Genomic DNA, 24,116 nt, shown 5'->3' on the forward strand with positions numbered 1-24,116 from the left:
GGTTCCTCCTCCTGAGGTGGCCCAATATGTCCAGTCTAATATTAGGAAAAGCTTTAACAAGGAGGTAAGGTCTCGCCTTTGGGCGGAATGCCCCAGACCAGATCTAGAAGGTAAGGTCTCTGATACCCCAGAGATTGATCCTACTATGGTTACGTTCATGAGAAAGTTTGCAAAAGATCCTAAAAAGGGTTTGGATAGATCATGGCGCAATTGTCAAAACAAACTTCTAGACTTGACAGGCCCTTTGACAAAGATTCTCGAGATGGCCTTTCTGGCGAAAGAGTCAGACTCTCCTTTAGACACAGATGTTCTTATTGGATGGGCCCAAAGAGCCATTTGTCAACTTGGTAACACTAACTGCGCTATATCATCAGAGCGCAGGAAATCTATACTGATGCGCATTGACCCTAAACTGTCTGATTTCTCTACCTCTGAAGCTGGTCCTTCTGCCAATGGTCTTCTTTCTGATGGATACAACTACCTGTGGATTCCTCACCTTATGAATTCGTCCTTGCGCCAGCATCCGACGGAAAGTCTTCTTTCTAGCTGTCCACGTCAACGAGGACGTCATAATGGCACGGTTCCACGTGACTCCTGTCTGACGTCAACGTGCCAATAAGAGGTCCTCATCGGCGTACTGACGTCAGTTTTCCTTTTTTCCGTGCCTTTGACGCCAATGGTTTTTCTTCCTGGCTCGTTGATAACTGTTGCGTTTTGGTGGTTACAATGTCGCCTCCAAAAAAGTACAGTTTCAAGCCATGTAGAGAATGTGGGGGTCGGATGTCAGTGACCGACCCTCATTCGGATTGTATTTGGTGCCTTAGTTCAGAGCATGATGTTGAAGGATGCTCATCGTGCCAGAGTATGAATCCTAAAGCTCTAAAAGAGCGTGAGGCGAAGCTTTTTCTGGCAAAAGCGAAGAAGAAGGGCCATAAGAGGGATTCCTCCCATGCTTCACCCAAGAAGCATAAGAAGCGGCGTCATCATGATTCTCGGCGCCGTCATGACTCTCTGCGCCGGTCGTAGCGGAGCCGATCGAGGTCTCGGTCTTCTCGATGCCAGAAGACATGGGAGATGAGCCCTACTGTGACGCCTCAGCCCAAGAGTCCGGAGTTGTCGCCAGCGCCATCTGTCTTTGAGGTTGTTCATCATAGCCCTCAATTTTCGCCGGCGTCGAGGTAGCCTGATGTACAGCAGACCTCTACTCAGCAATACCCGGCTTTCCCGCCTCCAGGGGCGGATGCGGCTGCATTTTTTAATGCAATGTATGCCGTTTTTCAATCTATGGCCCCTGCTGGTGCACCGGCGGGTCCCACGGGGCCATTGGCATTTGATTTGGGCTCTCTGGCGCCTTATAAGGTGGCTCCATTCTTGCCCTTTTGTCCTTCGGAGACTGTGAGATCGGCGCCAAGGGTATCCCCGTGTGGGAGTTCACCACCTGTGACGGTGGCTCCACCATCACGTCAGCCGACGCCATCACCACACCATCCGACGTCGATGATGTCTCCTTGCAGACCGGCTCCATCGCCTTCCTGCCAACCAACTCTGCGGAGGTCATCTTGGACTCCAAGTCGGCGCCGGTGCCTGCGCCGGGTGAGCCTAGGAGTCATCCATCTCTTCCTGGGCCTTTCCGAGGTTTCGAAGTCGTCGGCATCAATGGATTCTTTATTGACGCCTGCTCTGGAGACACATCTTCGGTCTCATAGGAAGGCTTTAAGACTTTTGGAGGAGGAAGAATATAGACAGCTGGAGGAAGGTGAGATTGAGCCTTCGGATGAATTCCAGGGTCTGGCCACTGCAAGTGGTCTGGATACTTCCCCGGAGTGGGACATTGCGTCTCCGGGGGAGTTTACAGAAGAGGCCGCATCCTTCCATACAGTGGTAAGGAAGGCAGCAGAGTTTCTGGACTTGCCTTTGTCTGTGGCGGAGGTGAAAACTAACCTGCTCACTGAGGTACTGCATCCTTCTGCGTCCAGGGCTGATCCTTTGCTGTCTTTCAATGAGGCTTTAACTGAGCCTATATTGGACTTGTGGAGGAAGCCAGTAACGACTCCTGCAGTGAACAGGGCAGTGGCGAGGAGACCTAGGTGCGCACCAGGAGATCCGGTTTGCCTGTCACGACATCCGACTCCGGAAAGCTTAGTAGTCCAGGCGTCTTGCTCCGTGAAGTCTGCTCCTGGAACATTCCCTGGAGTCCCAACTGATAGGGAGTCCAAGAGGATGGAGCAGTCTTCGAAGAAGATCTTTTCATCCTGTAGTATGGCGCTTAAGGCTACTAATTCTACCTGTGTGCTGGGCAGGTACGTCCACGCCCTTATGGACTCCGCTAAGGAAATGGCCAAGGATCTGCCACAGGAGATGCAAAGATCATTTGGATCTCTTTTTATGGATGCGCAGGCGGCTGCATAACAAATTATACAGTCTGGCCTGGACACGTCCAATTCGGTAGCAAGGGCCATGGGAACATCTGTGGCTACTAGGAGGCATGCCTGGTTAAGGTCCTCTGGATTTTCATTGGACGTTCAATCCACCTTAATGGATCTACCATTTGATGGGGAAAAGCTGTTTGGAGACAAGGCGGACTCTGCCCTTGAACGGTTTAAGGACTGTCGGGCAACAGCTAAGTCTTTAGGCTTACAGACCTCTGCTACAACATCTTATAGACCTTTTCGCAGGTTTCGGGGGTTTACTCTTGGCTCTGCCTTTCGGAGGTCACAATACTTGGCCCAGCAACCTGCTAATCCGCCCTATCGTGCCTTTAGAGGGCAGGGTAGGGGTAGAACCAGAGGGCCAGCCCAGCAGCCCTCGTCTTCATCCTCCTCCTCCGGTGGACAACAGCAGAAGCAGCCCTAGTTTTCCCCACTTTATCGTCCATACTTCTCCTGTAGGGGGAAGATTGAGTCTTTTTCTCCAAAAGTGGGAGTCGATTACATCGGACTCGTGGGTGTTAAGAATTGTGGAAAAAGGTTATGCTCTCCCCTTTCAGGAGTTCCCTCCTCCCTTTCCCCCCGTCCCTCATTTTGTTCAGAAAACCATCTTCTGTTGTTGCAACAGGAGGTCATGACCATGTTGTCAAAGGGTGCAATAGAGTTGGTGCCATTGCAGGAAAAGGGTCAGGGGTGTTATTCAAGATATTTCCTGATTCCCAAAGTGGACGGTCGTGTAAGACCGATTCTAGACTTGAGGATTTTGAATTTGTTCCTCAAGCAGGAGAAATTCAAAATGCTGACCCTAGCGCAGGTACTATTTTCGTTGAACGAAGGAGACTGGATGGTGTCTGTCAACTTGCAGGATGCATACTTTCATATTCCAATAATCAAGTTGCACAGAAAGTATCTCCGGTTTGTGGTCGGGACGCAACACTACCAGTTTGTGGTCCTTCCGTTTGGACTTACTTCAGCACCTCGGGTTTTTACAAAGGTGATGGCGGTTGTTGCAGCACATCTCAGAAGGAGGGAAGTAGCGGTTTTTCCCTACCTGGACAATTGGTTGATCAAAGCCAAGACTCCAGAGCTTGTGTTGTCTCTTCTGCGAATGACAACCCAGTTGTTGTTCGATCTGGGTTTTTCAGTAAATGTACCCAAATCTCACCTGGAGCCCTCTCAACACCTCCTGTTCATAGGGGCAGTACTGGACACAACATTGTTTCGGGCCTACCCCCGCCTCAGCGGGTTCGGGACATTCAGGCGCTGATTCCAATGTTTCAAATTGGAGTTGCAGTTCCAGTCCTCAAGGTCTTACGCCTGCTAGGTCTGTTTGCTTCTTGCATTCTGTTGGTCACTCACGCTCGCTGGCATATGAGGGCTCTTCAGTGGTGCCTCCGCAGGCAGTGGTTCCAGCACAAAGGGGATCTCAGGGATTCAATAAAGATCTCCAAGGACGCTGTAGCGGATCTTCATTGGTGGACAGTGGACGGCAACCTTTCCCAAAGAAAACCGTTTTCACTACCACCTCCTGTGGCCACAGTGATATCAGATGCTTCCACTCTAGGGTGGGGAGCTCATCTGGGGGACCTGGAGATCAAGGGTCATTGGTCTCCTGCAGAACAGATGTTGCATATCAATCTGTTGGAGTTGCGGGCGGTACGTTTGGAGCTCAAGGCCTTCCTCCCTTCCCTTCGCGGTCAGTCAGTTCAGGTCCTGACAGGCAACACTACCGCGATGTGGTATATAAACAAGCAGGGAGGAGTGGGGTCGTACCTTCTCTGCAGAGAAGCTCTGCGGCTCTGGTCCTGGGTTCAGGACCATCAGATTTGCTTAATAGCAAATCATTTGGCCTGAGTACTGAATGTACGTGCGGACGGTCTCAGTCATCACTTCTCAGTAGATCACAAGTGGTGTCTCCATCCAGACCTGGTCCTCTTCGGGATGTGGGGTACGCCTCAGGTGGATTTATTCGACATTCAAGAGAACGCGCATTGCCCGTTGTTCTGCAGCCTCCAGTATCCATTGCAAGGAGCATTGGGGGATGCGTTTCAGATGTCCTGGAGCGGGCAGTTGCTTTACGCGTTACCCTTGATTCCTCGAGTTCTGAGGAAGGTTCGTCAGGACCGGGCCCAAGTCATCTCGGTGGCACCGGACTGGCCAAGAAGGGTATGGTATACAGACCTGCTTCAACTCTCTCAGTGCCCTCCGCTCCGTCTCCCGCTCAGGGCAGACCTCCTCTCACAGTTGCAGGGGCAGGTTCTACACCCCCACCTCCAGAGCCTGCACCTTTATGCCTGGAGATTGAATGGGGCAACCTGAGTTCCTTTTCTCTCCCACCGGATGTAGTGGATGTTATTCTATCGTCCAGGTGACACTCCACTAAATCCATTTATACTGGAAGGTGGGCAAAATTTGTGGTTTGGTATGGAGAGAATCAAAAAGATCCCTTAAAGGCCCACCTTTCAGATATTCTTTTGTTTGCTCTTGATTTAGCAAAGAAAGGCTGTACGGTTGCTACGGTTAAAGGTTATTTGGCGGCTCTGTCGTCTTTTCTTTGCCTTCCGGACCAACCTTCTTTATTTAAATCTCCGATTGTAAATAGGTTCATAAAGGGTTTAGTTAATAAGTTTCCTCCCACGCCCTTTCACATGCTTCAGTGGGACTTGAATCTGGTATTGACGTTTTTGATGGGTTCGCCTTTCGAGCCCATGCATTCATGTTCGTTGAGATACTTGGTCTTAAAGACTGTTTTCTTGATTGCGATTACTTCTGCTAGGAGGGTTGGGGAGCTTCAAGCCCTTTCTGTTAAGCCTCCTTTTACCATGTTTTTCCCTGATAAAGTGGTGTTGAAAACCAGGGCTGCTTTTCTGCCAAAAGTTGTCACTCCTTTTCATATAGGGCAGGCTATTACCCTTCCCTCGTTCTACCCTCCTCCCCACCCCTCTAAGGATGAAGAGAGGCTCCATCGGCTGGACCCTAAGAGAGCGCTGGGTTTCTACCTGGAGAGGACAAAAGACTTTCGTCTGGATGATCAGCTGTTCATAGGGTATGTTGGACAGCGGAAGGGCAGAGCGGTCCAGAAACGAACAATCTCCTAGTGGGTCATCCTGTGTATAAAAGTTTGTTACTCTCTGGCGAAGAAAGTTCCTCCTGAAGGTATCAGGGCCCATTCTACTAGGGCTAAGTCTGCTTCTTCAGCCTTAGCGAGAGGAGTTCCATTGGTAGACATATGTAAAACGGCACCTTGGGCGTCCCTCCATACCTTCGTAAAACATTATTGTTTGGACTCTGAGGTGAGGAGGGACGGTCATTTTGCTCGCTCGGTATTGCAAGATTTCTTGGTGTAATCAGGCGGGCACCCACCACCGAGTGCGGTACAGCTTTGGGACTCTATTCATAAGGTGAGGAATCCACAGGTAGTTGTATCCATCAGAAGAACAAGTTACTTACCTTCGGTAATGCTTTTTCTGGTGGATACACTAGCTACCTGTGGATTCCTCACAGTCCCTCCCGCCTCCCCGTTGCCTGCCTGATTTCACGGTTATCTTGTAATGGTTGATTTTTGCTTATCTGGAGATATGTACTGTATATATGTATATATATATATATTTTTTTTTTATGTATTTGTGTAAATATATACGTTTAATGGGAGATGTTATTGTGTATATGTATATATTTTTCTTTACCGTTTTTGATGGGTCGGTTCTCACCTGTTCGCCTCAAAGGCACGTAAAAAATGAGGTGGAACTGACATCAGTACACCGACGAGGACCTCTTATTGGCACGTTGACGTCAGACGGAGTCACGTGGAGCCGTGCCATTATGACGTCCTCGTCGACGTGGACAGCTAGGAAGAAGCCTTTCTGTCGGATACTGGCGCAAGGACGAATTCATAAGGTGAGGAATCCACAGGTAGCTAGTGTATCCACCAGAAAAAGCGTTACCGAAGGTAAGTAACTTGTTCTTTTGGGTCTTCCTTTATTAAAGAGCTGGCCAAGTTCTGTTCCACTTTTTCCTCCCTGGACAAAGCCCAGATGTCTCTCAAGAAAGTGTTTAGAGGGGGCCTTTTTGTCAGGGCCGGTCGTTACGGAGGACGCATGCCTGGCCGAGGAACGTTCAGTGGTCCTCAGAACTATTACCCCAGAGGCAGAGGAGGTTGGTATGGTGAGCAAGACTTCACCTTCTACCCTACAAGTCCCAGAAGAGGTCATCCTCGTTTCCGCAGAGGTTCCCCAGGGGACAACAAGGAGCAATACAAGACACAAGTTACTCAGGTGAGCATTATTCCTTTCTCACAAGTGACTCTTGGGGGCAGAGTGGGATTGTTTTTAAAAAATTGGAGGAAGATCACTGGAGATCCTTGGGTTCTAAAAACTGTTTTGGGTTTTCACCTAGAGTTTATCGGTACACCCAAGCAACACAACCCTCCTCTCCAGATGTGTTTTTCGCTAGCAAATCAAGATTTTATTGACAAAGAGGTTCAGGCCTTACTGGACAAAGGTGCCGTACAGTTTTCCACCCCTCACCCTTCCGGGTTCCTCAGCCCCATATTTGTAGTAGACAAAAAAGGGGGAGGTCATCGCCTAGTCTTGAATTTAAAGGACTTCAATCATTGGATTCTGTACAGACACTTCAAGATGGAGGGAATTCACATGTTGAGAGATATTCTATTAGAAGGAGACTGGATGGTCCGCCTGGACCTAAAAGATGCATATCTGTCGATCCCAATTTTCCCTCCTCACAGGAGATTTCTTCAATTCCTGTGGAAAGGTCATTGTCTGGAGTTTCTTGCTCTTCCGTTTGGTCTTTCATCCGCCCCTTGGTGCTTCATGAAGCTATTGAGACCTGTGATGGAATGGTTAAGATCCAAGGGAGTCCGTCTGATCATATACCTGGTCGATATTTTACTGATGGCTCAGTCTCCCCAATCCCTTCTAATTCATTTGAACTGGACCATCAATCTTCTGCAAGATTTAGGTTTCCTTATCAATGTGCAGAAGTCATTATTGAAACCGACTCAGGTGATAGACTTCCTGGGTTTCCAGATAGACTCAGTCCTATGTCAACTAATTCTTCCCTCTCAAAAAATGTGCAACATCAAGAGGGAATTGAAATCTGTTCTGGCCAGTCCGACTGTATCTTTAAGGAGCATAGCCAGGATAGTGGGACTGCTAGCCTCGTCTATTCAGGCAATCTTCCCAGCCCCTTCACATTACCCTGCTCTGCAGAGACTCAAAATCCGCCATCTTCAAAAGGGTCTGTGTTACTCAGAACAGATTCCATTGACTGTCAAGGTGAAATCGAAGATTCAATGGTGGCTCCATCACATGGAAGCTTGGAATGGCTGAGCGATTTTCGGTTCTCACCCAGAGGTGGTGATCGAGTCCGATGCCAGTCACTGGGGGTGGGGAGCCCTTTGAAACTCTCTAGTGACAGGAGATCGATGGTCAGAATGGGAACAAACCCTGCACATCAATTGCCTGGAACTTCTAGCGGGCTCTTTTGACATAAAGAGTCTTTCCACGCAGAAGACAGATTGTTGCATTCTATTACGGATGGACAATGTCTCAGCAGTGTGATATGTCAACATGCTGGGGGGGGGGGAAATCCAGAATTTTGGCAGAAATTGCCAAGGATTTTTGGCATTTTTGTCTAACTCAACGTCTGGTAGTCATAGCGGAATATCTCACGGGAGACCAGAACATAATAGCAGATTGGAATTCCAGATACCTGACAGATCCCAGCAACTGGAAACTAGATCCAGTGATTTTCTCTCAGATAATCAAGGAGTGGGGCAATCGCGAAGTGGATCTGTTTGCTTCTCGGCTCAACTTCCAGATCCCCAAATTCTACAGTTGGCGCCCAGATCCTTATGCACTGAAGACAGATGCATTTCTCCAAGATTGGTCTCAGTTTCGGGGATATGCTTTTCCTCCGTTTCTGATGATTGCCAGGGTACTGTCTCAGGTACGGAGACAGAAGGCAGAGATCGTTCTAGTGACACCTTTCTGGAGAGCACAACCTTGGTTCCCAATACCTCTGCAATTGGCTTGTGCTCCTCCTCTTCTCATTCCTCCCCGTCAGAATCTTCTATTGAATCTGGAGGGCCTTCAACATCCAATGATTTCATCAGAGAAACTAACTCTGTTGGCTTGGTTGATTTCAAGTCAAGATGGAGTACCCCAGGCATTTCGCAACGGGCTATGGACTACATTAAACAGGCTTGGGCCGGTAGCACCCATAAAAGATATTCCTCTGCATGGCGTAGATTGAATAGTTGGTGTGATGGAAGAGGTGTCAATCCAGTGGAAGCACATATTGAATTGATTGTTAATTTCCTGGTGGAACTAGCAGGTGCAGGTTTGGCTTATCGGACGATCAATAATATCAGATCAGCCATTTCGGCTGGCCATATTCTTAATGAGGGTAAACCTGTTGGAGAACATCCTTTGATCTGTAAACTGTTGAGGGGTATCCATTTATCCAAACCTCCTTAAGCAAAGTTATGGGATGTTAACATTATTTTAAAATTCTTAGATTCTTGGCCTGACAATAGATACTTGTCTCGCAAACAGATTTCAGCTAAGCTGACCATGTTATTATGTCTGATTTCTTGTAAGAGGGTGTCGGATGTTAAAGCTCTAGACTTAGCTGGTAGAGTGTATTCTCCCGAATGAGTTACCTTTTCGGTGACCAGAAGGACAAAAACGAATTGCAGGTCAGTATCATATCCAATGTATCCAGACAATTCAAAGTTATGTGTGGTTCAATGTTTAAAGGAGTATGAAGAATTTAGACAAGATATTAATGGTCAATTGTTGATTTCCTTGCAAAAACCGTTTAAACCTGTTACGTCAGCTACTATATCTAGATGGATGAGATGGTTAATGAATGAAGCGGGCATGGATACCAAACATTTTGGGGCTCATTCTGCTGGAGGGGCAATGGCCTCCAAATCATATGCTTTAGGATCTCATCTAGAAGACATTATGAAGGCTGCTGATTGGTCTTCAGAAAGTACTTTTCATACGTTTTATCACAAGCCTGTGTTGGATGTAGCTACTGTGGTAATGGAGCAGCTTTAAACTAGCATAATCGGAGCCTCCGGTCCTGACATAGAATAAAAAAAATTCTAGCTTACGCGTCAGGAATTTGCAATTCTATTAAGGACACGGAGGCGAGGATTAACCCGCCCATAGGAAGAGTTGTTTAGTTGGCTCAAAAGTATCTGTTAATTTGATTGTATTTGATTACTATGTATTACCCACCCGTTTTGATTATACTGAATGATTATCAGTTTTATTTAAATTTGTTCAATTATTTGGATATCACCTACCTGTTTTATGTTATTTATAGGTTCTGATGAGAAGACTTCCTGAATCTCCTCTGCTTCTTGATGAGGATTCCTTTACTCGATTTCTTCCTGGGAGTTTATCTCTACAAGTTTTGGCTCTTGTTGAGTTCTTGTGACATTCGGTTGGAGTGGCTGTTCCTGACTCCTGGTTTCAAGCCTATGTAAGAAGTTTTGATTTCAATTTGAACATTATCTGAGTTTACCAAAGAAAGAGGAAGTGACATGGTGGGTCAAGACATTTATGGACTAAGGTCGATTTTGGTGTTTGGGCCATGGGACTAAATGTTAAGCATCATGGGATGTGTAGTTTTTTCGTTTACTGTATTTTGATGGCTGCTGTTTGGGTCAGTAAAGAGAGAGATAGCATAATCCTCGCTTCCGTGTCCTTAATAGAATTGAAAATTCTTGACGCGTAAGCTAGAAATTTATTTATCCACAATAATGTGAAAACCGCTGAACAATCGCATAACTCCAGTGGCTCTGGGCATGGCCAATATTAAAACACGAAACCGTGACAAACACTACATCACGGAGTCTCTGCAACTGCAGGCGGCAAGAGAAACATAAGCCCACTCATCCACAAGAGGAAGCCAAAGTCACAAAAGACACGCAGCCTGTTGAACCTGACCTTGAAGAAGTCAGGGCAAAACAACCAGGTACCGCGAGCAAGAGATGGAAGGGCACAACTGCAGATGAGCACCATCCACACCGTAACATGGAGACCAGGCAGCCATGCTCACCCAGCCGCCGCGCCAGCCGGCAGCTGAGAAAACCAACGCAGCATCCAACCAAGTGCCCCGCAAAGGCTAGGTCTCCCGTTGTGCTGCACGCGCTGGACAGGGGAGCTGCGTGCCCGTCTCATAACATGGAGCAAAATCTGTATCTGACGTATCTGACCCTGCAGTGTGCTGTAAAGAATAACAAGCTTCACGATCTGAGAGATGGGCAGGGCACAAAAGGAGAGACCCAGGCCACAACCACGGGCTGCACTAAGCAACCTGTAGCCACACAAAGGGAAGACCAAATATCCCACAACTAGGGTCCATAAGACAATCCAGGGAACCCAAAAGGTCCCCACCTTTGGAAACTGGGGACAAATACAAACAAACAAAGTTCTCCACACTCCAGATATTTCGCCCAGCAAGTACCCAACTTACCAGGAGTAGGTGGAGAACAACTGCAAACCCATACCTGGAGAGACCCCGCTTCCCCAGGCTTACCTTAAAGGGGTTCCACAGGCTCATAGGTCACATACCGATGAGCAGACATCCCCTTTTTATCTACCGTATTGGTAGGAGGGTCTTGGAGTGGGGGAGGGTATAGCCCTAAAACGTGTGATTGGTTCTAGCTATGTCACAAGGTGCCTGGGTAGAGGTTGAACACTTTATTTCAGTAAGTATTGGCAGGAGATAAAAGCTGAGGAAGTAATTAATGATTTCCTGTCAATGTCTTCACACATGGTAGGCCTGTGTTGTGTTTCCTTAAGCTGATGTCTACTAGAAAATAAACGAGACTGCGCAGTATCACAAGGCGCTCACTCCGTCTGTCAGTCAGCTGTCTTTAATTAATGAAGAGGCTGTAATTCTTTATTTCCAACTTTCCTTCTAAGGAGAATCAGCTCTAAAAGTATAATTCATCGGAAATGACTTACTCTGCCAGCATACATTGAAAACTTAATAGGCTCATTTTTTGCAGAAGATAAGTGCCCAAGAGCAACTCTCCTGGACAAAAGTGAATAATCAACCTCCATAGCGGTTAGAAGACATTGCATCGGTTCAAGGTGTTTCGCCGTGCTATTTCCAAGCATGATTAATTGTAAAACCAAGTAGCACGTCGACGTGTTTTGAAATGCACCCTGGAGTTTCTCTCATCCTGGGGATGGTGACCAGAGATGATTCATCTATAGCAATATTTCCAAATGTTTATGGTCTGTGTGATCTGCTGACACCAGGGATATTAGGTGAGATGCTGTCACACACTATGAGATTACTCATATGGTGGGGCAGCGGGCTGTGTCAGGGATGTTCCCTGATGAGGGTGAGGAGGGCGCAAGGAAGCAGAGAAAGAGAAAGGACACTGAGAAAATGAGAGAGAGGGAGGGAGACTGTGGATGAGAGTGGGAGACCCGAGCACAACTGAAGGGAATGGAGGGAAAGCAAAAGAGAGTGTGTGAGAGGAACAAGGCAAAAAAAGAAGGCGCACACTTACAAAAGGGTCACGAAAGAGGACGATAGTGAATGACGAGGACAGAAAAAAAATCGTTTCAGGATCAGCTGACTCCTGTATTATGTTTTTGGACAGTCAGTTCTGTCCCTGAAAGCCTCTCTATTGTTCTGAAGCAATTGTTTTAGATGGATCAATGTCAAAAATAAATAAAAGGACAATAGTGTGAAAGACAAAGCATAACACATCACCTACAGTTTGCAACACAGAAAACAAGCGCCGGCCTCCAAGAAAATTGAGCAATAGGGTGGGTGCCTGCTTCGGCCCCGGGGGAACCATTGAGTACACGTTGCCCCAGGGGGACTGGTGAGTACTGTTGTGATCAACGTTCACGTCTCAGTGTTAGGCACAACATCCAGTGTTTCTGTGCAAATAACTTAATCTATCCATGCCTATGAAGCACTCCTCTACTATCTTTGGGGTTCGCACTATATGTTGTGCTATGTTTAAAGTAGCAAATCACTTAAGAAAGAAAGTTCCAAAACCAAAGCAGATAAACACAGTACTGGAGCCTTGGGAAACTGATAAGAGCAAGCACAGAGGAACAAGCATTGGTAAATGCAAAAAATGGTGCTACAGCCATTGGAAACAGAGAAAAAGTAAGTGGCAAGCACAGGACCCACTGTAAAGCAAGGGAAGCAAGGGGGCGGGCTGTAAGCCCCTTTTAAGATTTATATTCAACAGATCTCCCAAGCACAGCGTAAGCGCTGTGCAGGCAAAACCTAAAAATGTCCAAAAGGCATGAACTGTCAGTCGAAATCCAAGCGACGTGGCAACTCTAACTTCCTTCGTATGTTAGCATATACGTTCGCATATATTCTTAGGTCGATTTTATTGATTATGTTGAAAAATAAAGTAAGCCTTTGGGTGCCTGCACAATCTGGTTTAGGTATTCACGATCGGTCCTCTTCACTGGGAAAAGCCCTGTGACTCCCCGAATTAGCAGAGGGTGTGGGGCTTTTTTGGAAAGATAAACTGCAATAACAAAGGAGGGGTGGCCGCGCTCCATGTTGCCGTTGTTTACAAGCTATCTGGTGCTGACCAGAGATCAAGGCCTGTCCTGACCCACTAACACCTTTATGAGCGCGCCACAAAAAGGTAGCAGAGACCCAGGTGTGTGGTGAAGTGACCAGGTGCACCACAGTGCACGGAGGGGGCAACAGGGCAGTAACTGCCTGGCCCAATAGCCTCTCCCCTGCCTGATGGTCCAATAAACAGTGAATACTTTTTGGGCTTCTTCACTACATCTCCACCCAGGGCTCGTGCAGTTCTGCCTCTCCTTCTGAGATGGATTCTTCTTGAAACAGGGTCATGGCCTTGTCCTCAACCAGAGAAGTTGTTTTGCATCAATGAAAGACTATTTAGCAGAGGTGTGGGCGGGGTAGACATATCATTTGCACTGTAATGGAGGCTGTGAGAGATGTCTCAGCCCCCACGTCACACCTTCTTACTGAAACCATTAGTTCTGGTGCTGACCTGTTAGTACACAGTACCCCCAATTACCTTCTTCGGCAAACCACTGCCACTTTATTCCACTTAAATAAAGTCCTTAGGGGCATATATATACTTGTTTTGTACCGAATTTGCATCATTTCTTTTTACGCAAATTCAGTGAAAACTAACTCCATATTTATACTTTGGTGCTAGACCTGTCTAGCGCCAAAGTTATGGAGTTAAAGTCATTTTTTGGACGTGGAAACCTACCTTGTGTCAATGAGATGCAAGATAGGTGTTCCCGTGCAAAAAATGACTCTATGGCCTTAGCACCATATTTATCCCCGTGCTAAAATCTCGCACTGGGGAGAGGGGTCAAATCACCATTATTCAACGCCTAGGTCAGGGCAGGGTTACGGGACCTGTGGGCCTATTTCCATGGTGGAACACCATGGAATAAGCCCACAGGTGCCCTCCCCAGGCGCCAGAGGCACCATCTTTTCTAAGACAGGAGTCATTTGGTATGGATTGTTTTGCATCAGAAAATGACGGTAGGCTGGTTAAAGACATTTTTTTTTACTCTAACCTGCCTAACGTCATTTTTGGTGCAAAACCCACTTCTCTGATACTGCCACCCCCAACTGGCTAACGTCATGTGTTTTACACTAGCCTACCCTTTGCGCCGGCTTGCACCATTCCAGAAATATGGTGCCCGGCTGGTGCTCAAGAATGGTGCAAGCCGGTGCAAAACTGCGTTGGTGCAAGCCGGTGCAAAACTGCGTTAGTGCAGTTTTGCACAAAAAAGTAAAAATATGCCCCTTAGTGTCTTTTTTGTGGCCAGAGCAAATCACCGTAGGGTAATGAGTTGGAGGAGGAACTGATTCTGATGTGCTCTTCTGGCAAAGGCGCATTTTCAAATTCACCACGATTCACTTGTTAAAACATATATAAAGCCATCTACTTGCGCTTGTGCGGAAACCCCATGCAGAATGCCTTCCCTGGAGTCTAGGATGATTTAATGGCAGCGAGGCGACATACTCAGCATCTCAGGTTTCTTTGTCCCCGTCCCTAGAGTGTAGTTTCACTTGAAACGAGGAGAGCGACCCCTATTAATGGCGTGACTCCTACACGGCGCCTTTACTCAAAGTACTGCGTAGTTTAATAGTATTTTATTTCCATATGAAATAGCAAGGGATTCGTGTCGTCCGATGAGGTATAAATAGCGAATCAAGGCTTGTTTTCTTTCTTGGTCTTGTGGTACCTGAATTTCTGTGTTACTGTTTCATATGTGCAGGACTACAAGTACCAGCACACCAGGGTGGACAACAGAAGGCCTGGCACGACGAGCTAGTCACACAGGACAAGAGCAGCTGCATATTCTGAGGCTGCAGGGCCGCCCAGCAGTGATCTCATTAGGAGAGAGGTGAAAAGGAAATATACAATTCAGAGTAGATCATTACAAATTTAAATCGGCAATCAGGTGCCCAACTTTATGAGTTAAAACTAGTTTTTCTTTTGCAAGATCTCTGCTCTCTTTTATTGAGATAAGAGATGGTTCACAGAAACAAATATTTCGCATTGGCTGAGGTCGCCGATGCACCTCCAAGTTAATTTTCAATATAGCTTTTCTGTAAATTCACAGTGATTAATTGTGCCCAATTTGTGCCAAGAAATCAGTTCAATTTGCTCATAATTTTCATAATAACTCCACTGGGGGGGGTGACAGCAGTGTTGTACTGTGCGTTTATTCTCCCTTTTCATTAAGTCTGTGTTAAAAGCTCGAAGAATGGTGTAAATGATTTCTCCTCCAGTTCCTGCACTTTCCGGTACTCATAATTGCTTGCAAAGCAGAGGAATTCCACTTCAGTGCTTCCCAGGGTCGTGGGCCTATTGCAGTAAGGCAGTGGTTCCCAACCTTTTGACTTCCGTGGACCCCCACTTCATCATTACTATTACACGGGGACCCCCACTGAATCATTATTGGAATTCGGGGACCCCCACATTGAGTCATTACTGAAAGCTGGGGACATAATATGTTAATATTATTTAATTTCCTAAGCAGTCGCGGGCCCCCTGAGAATGCTTCGTGGACCCCCAGTGGTCCCCGGACCACAGTTCGGGAACCAATGCAGTAAGGCATAACTTCCAAGATTTAACAGGCGGCATAAGGATCTGGTATTGTTGTTATATCAGCTGCATGTATTTTCCTGTCACATCAGGTAGACATAAACTATTCTTCACGTTTCATTTAAGGATGGCGCAAAAAGACGTGGGATAATTGGGCACAGCAGATAACATTGAATGTTTTTGCTGTCAAGTTTAGAGGCCGGCAGTGTCCTCCTGTGCTTGTGTAGGCCTCTGGTCTTCCTGCAGAACCCTCTTTTCCGGCAGGCTTGCTTGTCACGAGCCTGGAACCTAATTGTGTTCCATTGATCTTTCCTTGCCTTAAGCTTTGGCATAACTAAGCTAAAGTAGGGCAACTTTAAACAGAATCACTCTTATTTAAAGTCATTAATGATGCTGTCCATGGCAATCCTTTTGCCTATTTCTACTCAGGTGACTCTGAAAATGTAAGAAGAAAATACTTTCCAGCAGTTAAGAGAAAGATTTCCCCTTTTAGAGAGACCCCACTTTTTCCATCCCACAAAAAGGCCTTTCTGCACATATTTCAAAATGGCCGATTGCAGCCAGCAGTCTGGTTAGAGCATTTTCTTCCAAAGGTGATGCCACATGCAGTGCAAGACACTGGGTAAGCACACACTTTAAAGGGCTGAAATTGTCGTGCTGTACAATTTGCATATTGCAGTAGCTGTTGAACCTATTAATGCAATAACATATGGGGCGATTTTTAATGTGTTTAATATTTCAAGACTATACGTTCCCACCTTGTTATAAACCTTGCTTTCTCACTAAATTCATTTGCTTTAAAATGCACCATTTCCCAACTTTTTTTTTCAATTTTGTCTTGAGAGGAGGACCCAACCTGCACCCCACGTTTGTCCACTAACCTTGCTCGCTTTGCTCGCTACATAAGTCATGACCAATTTTTACACCCCACCCCCTTTCAAATGTCACCAGCCACCACTGACCCCAAGTGATAACAGTTAGACTATTTGCAAGCATTCCTCCCATCGCCTTTTGTGTGTTCAATTGCAATAATGTGCTTGGAAGCCAGAGACTGGCACAGCCGTCCAAGCTGCCAATGTTTGAGAATTCTAAAAAGTAGTACATTTGCAAGGAGTACTTCTATCAGTGCAAATTTCCTGCTTTTTTTGATGAACTGGTCACCATAGAGAAATGAACAAGTTAAAACCACCTAGTGAAATGAAAACAACGAGAAAAAAAAATCATCAGATATAGCAAACTCCACTCAGGGCCCCCACACCCAACTACCAGACCAAGAATGCATTTGTTTTGGACTTTCACACCCTCAAACACCCCCATGAAACTACACCCTATGGGACAGCAATAAGTCATGAATGCTACATAAGGTGCGTTCCTGTAGTCCAAACGGCTGGTGATAAGTGCCTGAGTAATTATCTTCTTGCAGTGCAGGGGAATTAACCTAAATATCTGCTTCAACATGTGTAAGATTTTCAGGTTTTTGCTAGTAGCGCCATATATATATATATATATATATATATATATATATATATATATATATATATATATATATATTGAAAAATTGCAATACACTGCTCCAACAGCCTTTGATCTAAAAGGTGGTAAGTAGATGGCTTGAGTTCTGTGTGTCACTAAGTCCATGAACTGAGCCATAGCTCTTAAATGAATTCCAATTTTGTACAGTCTTTTTTGTCAAGATTGCATGAAAGACTGTGACAAAGGCCACTGAGACGTCTAGTAGGCTGAGGGCAGCAGATCTGCCCTCATCCAGGCTGATCCTAATAACATCAGTAACCACAAAAATAGTAGTATCAATGCTATTCACCCCTGTAAAGTCCAATTTGCAGAGATCCAACAGTACATAACATCCGTATGTATGCTTTACTATTCATTCTGGAGAAAAATGGGCAGGGATCCTGGCGTCATCCGGACGTGCTCAGGCAGCCTTGCCTTTGGTGTGCCTACGGTAAGTATGCAGCTTGCCAATCTTGTCTTCTTATCTTATTCTTATGTTGGTGGTGTTAAAACAAGACCGCAGTGGAGTGAGGGTCAGAACTCCCCCCAAAATAGCACCCGCTTGGGAAATGAAAGAGCCCAACCAAACCAGCCAGCACCAAAAATACATGAAACAGTGACATATATGCCGACCCTCCCGATTCATGTGGGAAACTACTGATTTCAAGGCGAATTTCCCACCTCCTGATCACTGCTGAATCATGACCTGCCGGAAACAAGGTAGCTTGAGCTCTGAGAAATACATCCTGAGTCAGAACGCCTTGCCCTTAATTCTTGGAGGGGGAGATTCGAGTGTGTGACGGGCCTTGATATTGAATTCTGGCAGTTTTACATAGCGCATACAACAACTCTGCTTTTGTTTGCACTATGTTATTAAACTGCCAAAAATGAAATAAATGCTGAATTGTCTGTCACCTTGCATGCCAATAGACCTGATTCAGACAGATTACCTAGTTTCAACCTAAATCAATGGAGAAAATATATTCTCCTATTTAAAAAAAAAAAAAAAGAAAACACCCACTTGCCTGTTCTAAAACACTGGCATGTATGCAGTGAGCCCCGCTGAGATACGTCACCCTCTGGGTATGAAAAATAAATCACTAGGTCAAGTGGTCTCTCAAAAAATGTATAAAGATGTTACAGAAGATTATGAACTCATTTATTAACAAGTTAAAACGAACGATGTTTAAAACTTCCTTGTGCAGTGGTGCAAATATTTTTTTTTAAAGTGACCTACAGAACAGATTTTGTGCCAACAAGGACAATCCGCACCCTTGTTAAGTCTAGCCCAACACTTGTGATGTGCACACATTTGTTCATGCACATTCATATTGAAAAGTACATATTATGAGCCCGATTTAGAGTTTGGCTGATGGGTTACAAATGTGACGGATATCTCGTCCGCGGTATTACGATTGCCATAGAATATAATGGGATTGTTATACAGAGGGTAGGATATTTGTCACATTTGTGCCAGATTACCCCCTTCCACCAAACTCTAAATCAGGCCCTAATTTACTGTATGGTACTGGAATATTTACAAAGAAGCTTTTTTCTATTATGTACACACAGGCCAACTGTTGTACATTTATATTTTGCTCCTGCACATTGACATCGTTAGGAATGGATTGCTTCATGGTGTGTTCGTGGAATATTTTCAAGAAGTATCTACTTAGTGTGTGGTGTGTACACATTCCAACTACTGCACATCTATTATTTTGCATTAAAAGAAACATTTAAAGAATAATCATTAGGTGCACAAGGATCATGCAGCTACTGTAATGTGCACACAATTTCGCATTCTGCTAACCAGAATCTGAGACATGTGATGTTATAGTTCTTTGTCACTTTTCAGCATTTTGTTTCTACAAGGCAGTAAAGAAGAATTCTTGTTACACATGAAAACTATTGAGGCAGATAAACTGTGGGTAGAAAGAAGGAAAACATTTCTTTTTACATGCTCCGGGTTCTGAGGGCCATTTTGGCTACAGTACTCTGCTGCAATTTATGCTTCGGTGGGATAAGGAGATATTAGTGCAATGAAGCTATGGTAAAGTGTTCTATATCTTTCTCCTTTTAAATAAAAAGTCACCTATATTTTCAGCCTCTACAGTCTTATTTGTCATCTTATAACCTGGACTTCACATTGGCGATGACCTGGTTTGGAATCTACTGATTCCAGGAGAAACTTTAACACATCAACACTTGCTACGTAGGTGTCAAGGAAGGACCTTTCCTGCATCTGAATTGAGGTACTGTTCATACAAAGTCAAATGTTGAGGCCAACCGCAATGGAGCACAGTTCAGATACAAGGCGGCTTGGGCCCAATCTCTGCTTACCTTTGGACTGAGAAAAAGTTTTGAAGAAACACATCTGAGAAGGTAAGTTCATCGGGGCAAGGCAACCAGCAGAATCTGAGGGGTAGGTGTCACTGTTAGGGAGCTACTGAAAGACGTCCCAGTGAAGAATTGCACGTTTGGGCTAGGTCTCCTTTTTAGAATCCAAAAATCTCAAGCAGGACAAAGCTGCAAGTTTTAGCTGATGAAGGCTCCGAGAGGCCGTATACCCTTCAAAAGATGAGTCACTGAACCAGATTTGCTGCTGCGAAGAAAAACATAGTGGGAGCTACTGCAAAGTCAGATCGACTGACGGTGCACCTTGGGCAGTTCTGCAAGCAAGTAGGTCCCAGTCTTCTGTTGGGACTCAGAGCACTTTTTGTCAGAAATTTTACTACGTAAAATTTTTATTTGGGCCATCTGAGCACCTTCAGCATCACAGAGAGGGTCAGGGCTCTCTCAGGCTAGGTCCAACTGCAGGTTTACGATGGTTGGAGCCTTCTCTCTTCCTGTGGCTCCGAAAAGAAGGCCAACCAACTTACCCTTGGAGGCACACTGGTAGTCCTCGGTTCAGACAGAAAAACAGGACTCATGCTACAGGTCAGTTCTCAAGGCACAAGATAGGCTTCAGACAGCAGGGCAATGCTCTTGTAGCAACAGGGCAGTCCTCTAAAGTAGACAGCAGGCCCCGGACTGCAGGTCAGAGAGTTAACTGAAGAGTGGGTCTGAGGGTCCTATTTTCATGCCGGGAGTCAGCTTTGAAGTGGAAAACACTTGTGGTGTTTCTCCCCCACCGAAGGTTCAGGAATTTCCTGCCTCCCTGCCTTGGTCCCAGTATGTCTAGAGTCACAAAAGGCTGTGTGAAGTTTTTTGTGTATGTGCCAAGGCAGCTCCTTTTTCAAGTGTAAGTGGGGCTTTGCACAGCTCAGGCCCTCCCATCTTGCCAGGAAGGCCCTTCCTGCCAACAACTAATCGCCTTTTGCCTCACTGTGTAGGAGGAGTACACAGAGGCCAGCTGCCATGCAAATGACAATCATGCGACCCAGGATATAGGCTGCAGATACCAAATGGTTAGGACAAGAAAATGGCAACTTTCTAAAAGTGGTATTTTTACAATTGTGGCTTAAAATGCGCCTTTGCCATTAAAGAGAACATGACATTTCTACCTTTTTGAAAACAAAATGTATCACTTAATAAATGCAATGAGGTAACCCAATGTTATCCTGGTAGCAGTAATGAAAAACAATTTAAAGACTTTTTTAGTACCAGGGCATACTAAATTTAAAAGGACAAATCCAACTTTTTAAATACACTGCACCCGGCCTGTTACAGCTTACCTTAGAGGTGACATATGTATTAAAAAGCAAGGTTTGTGGCCTGTTTAAAACTGTATTGAGGCTGCTGTAGCAGGCCTGAGATGTGTTGAAAGGCTACTTAAGTGTGTGGCACAAGTTCTGCAGGCCCTACAGGTGGTACCACTTTACTGGAGCCTAATAAGTAAATTAACTGTGTCAATTGGGTGCAAGACAATACTACCATCTTTAGGGGAGAGAGCACAAGCACTTTAGCACTGGTTAGCAGTGGCAAAGTGCACAGAGTACTAAGGCCAACAGAAATCAATTCTGAAAAACAGGAGGGGAGAAGGCAAGATGTCTGGTGGTGACCTTGCAGAGAGGGCCAAGACCAACTATTAAGGTATGCCAGAGAAAGTCTGCCTTGCTGTCTCGGTGGATGGGACAGTAATGTGTTCTGCTCAACACCAACAATGCTGTGAAGTGTTGCAGTTTTCTGATGTGGCTCCACCCTTCTCAGTGCAAGCTTGTGCAGGGACCCATCCACATGCCTGTCCACCAATGCCCACCTCCGGATGTACACCAGCCCTCAGACTGGAACCATCTGCTGGCCAGTTCCTATTTCCGCTTCTTCATCAGCAACCAGACAGGGCTAGTCTGTTTCCAATAGGACCCATCCAGCTCCCCTGCAGCCGCACAATGATGTGCCCATTTGTCAGGGAGACCAGATCCTCGGGGCTTGCGCATGTTCCCAACATGTCCACCTCTTGGCAGCTCCAAACTCCACTAGTTAATATAGCACAGAGTTAAAGAATGGCCAAGTGGGGGAATGGGTTTTGGGTTGGGAACAGCGGGGAAGGAGACCTGTGGAAGCAAGAGTTAAACAACACAATAGCAAGATTAATCACAGTGACTCAGTCAATAAGCTTTGGTTCAATTAACACTTATACTGAAAAACATGAATGGCCTAAAGCTTCACTATAACTAGGCCTCAGGAATCTAGGTACCTGGAAATCAAGAAAGGTTATGCAAAGTTTCATATGAACATTCCAGAATTAACATATCATATTTTGAACAATGAGCGCTCTCCAAATAGTTCTTAGAATAATCACTGCATTACAACAAAAATCAAAGAGCACCTGGCTTTTCTCTGCATTAATGAACTGTAATAGAATCATGAATAACACTGCTATGTCACACTCTGATTAAGAGTTCCAAGACTCAAAATGTTTAGGAATTATTATGCACCTTAATCAAACTGCACATCAAGATTTAAATGTCTAGCAGTGGCGTAGCGTGGGGGGTGCAGGGGGGGCCGGCCGCACCGGGCGCAACATCTGGGGGGGGGGCGCGCTCGCACTCGCGAGTACTAAAATCCACGGGTTAGGGGGCGCAAATTACTTGCCTTGCCCCGGGTGCTGACAACCCACGCTACGCCACTGATGTCTAGATATGATCGCGCACTCAGCTGATCTGTATTTCAAAAGTTAGAACGCCAGGAATGAATCGCGCACACTGTTGCCGATTCGAAAATCATGATGCAATTGCCATGAAATGATTACGCACACTGATGATCTGAATGCCAAGAGTTAAATGCCAGGAATGAATCGCGCACACTGTTGCCGATTCGAAAATCACAATGCAATTGCCATGAAATGATTGCGCACACTGCCGACCTGAATGCCAAGAGCCAAATGCCAGGAAAAACAATCAAACATGCGATGTTATGTTTAGGCCCAAAACTCGACTGCCACTGGAAACGGAGTCGGGGGCCTAACCCGACCTCCACCTTACCGCCCTGCTTGAAGATCACCAAATAAATGAGAGCAGGCCTGGAAATGACTGGATAGGTCCCCAGGACAGGAGCTCAGGAAAATGCTGCTGCTCTGCACCGGGACCTCTGAATAGTGAGCACGTGGAGCTGGGATGGCTCCCGTATATAGAGAGACAAGCCCTGCCCATAAGTCACACCCAATCATGGTGCAGGAAAGGCTTCTAGAATGTCTTAGAATAAGGACCACACCCTGTAATCCTGCAAACAAGCCTTGCAAGTGAACAATGTATTACAAACAGCATTAATGACTTTTCAAGGTAAAAGCTCTGCAATGCAAAAGGTTAACATACTGCATAGAAACACAGTGCATGAAATATGCCCTTGCATAAGGACTGTGTTTTTGGATTTACCTCGCCCGTAGAGCGCGCACTGTCCTGATGTTGACGGTACTCCCCCCTCCCAAACGCGCTCTAGGGCCTGGTTTGTCTGGATTTAGGCGATGAAAACGCCTCACTAGTCGTGCAGCATGAATGTCAGATGCGGAGACCCATGAGTTGTTCTCAGGACCGTAACCTTTCCAACATATTAGATACCAGAGATTACGACCTCTAAATTTTGAATCCAGCACCTGTTTAACTTCATATTCCAATTCTCCCTGTACTAGAACTGGAGCTGGTTGGGAGCTGACTTTTTGAACAGCTCTTTTCAGGAGAGAAGTATGAAACACTGGATGAATACGTAGTGACCTTGGTAACTGCAGTTTATAGGTCACTGGATTGATTTGCTGAACGACTGTGTAAGGACCTATGAATTTGGGATTAGACAGATGCTTTTTCTTGACGTCAATATGACGTGTGGAAAGCCACACTCTATCACCTGGCTTTTATTGGGGTCCTTCACAATGTTTCTTGTCATAGTGCTTTTTATACGTTCGTTTAGCTTTATCTAGATGTTGCTGGATTTGCTTTGGGGTTTGATGGAGTTCTTCAATCGTCTCTGACACGGCTGGTGTAAGTAAACTTTCTTGTGGAATCGTGATTGGCAGGGTATCAGGATGATAGCCAAACAGACCAAAAAGGGGGTGACACCAGTGGAAGTATGATACGAGTTATTATAGGCTGGTTCAGCTAACCAAAGCATTGATGTCCAAGAATGAAGTGCTTTCTCAGCATAAACATGCAGATATTGTTTCAATGTCTGAATTAGGGCCTGATTACACCTTTGGAGGAGGGTGTTAATCCGACCCAAATGTGACGGATATCCTGCCCACCGTATTACGAGTTCCATAGGATATAATGGACTCATAATACAGTGGGTGGTATATCCGTCACATTTGGGACAGATTAACACCCTCCTCCAAAGTTGTAATCAGGCCCCTAGTCCCTCAGTTTGGCCATCCGTTTGAGGATGATGACTGGTAGACAGTGTAGAAGTGATTTGAAGCATTTTGCACCACGTTTTCCAGAAGTTAGAGGCAAATTGTGATCCTCGATCGGAGAGAATCGATTTGGTATTCTGTGATATCGGATCACTCGATTTAAAAGGATTGTTGCCAGTTCACTGGAGGTGGGCAATTTCTTGCAAGCAATGAAATGTGCATATTTTGTGAGACTATCTACCACCACAAGGATTACTGA

Source organism: Pleurodeles waltl, chromosome 2_2 (assembly GCF_031143425.1).
Source record: "Pleurodeles waltl isolate 20211129_DDA chromosome 2_2, aPleWal1.hap1.20221129, whole genome shotgun sequence".
NCBI classification, from domain to species: domain Eukaryota; kingdom Metazoa; phylum Chordata; class Amphibia; order Caudata; family Salamandridae; genus Pleurodeles; species Pleurodeles waltl.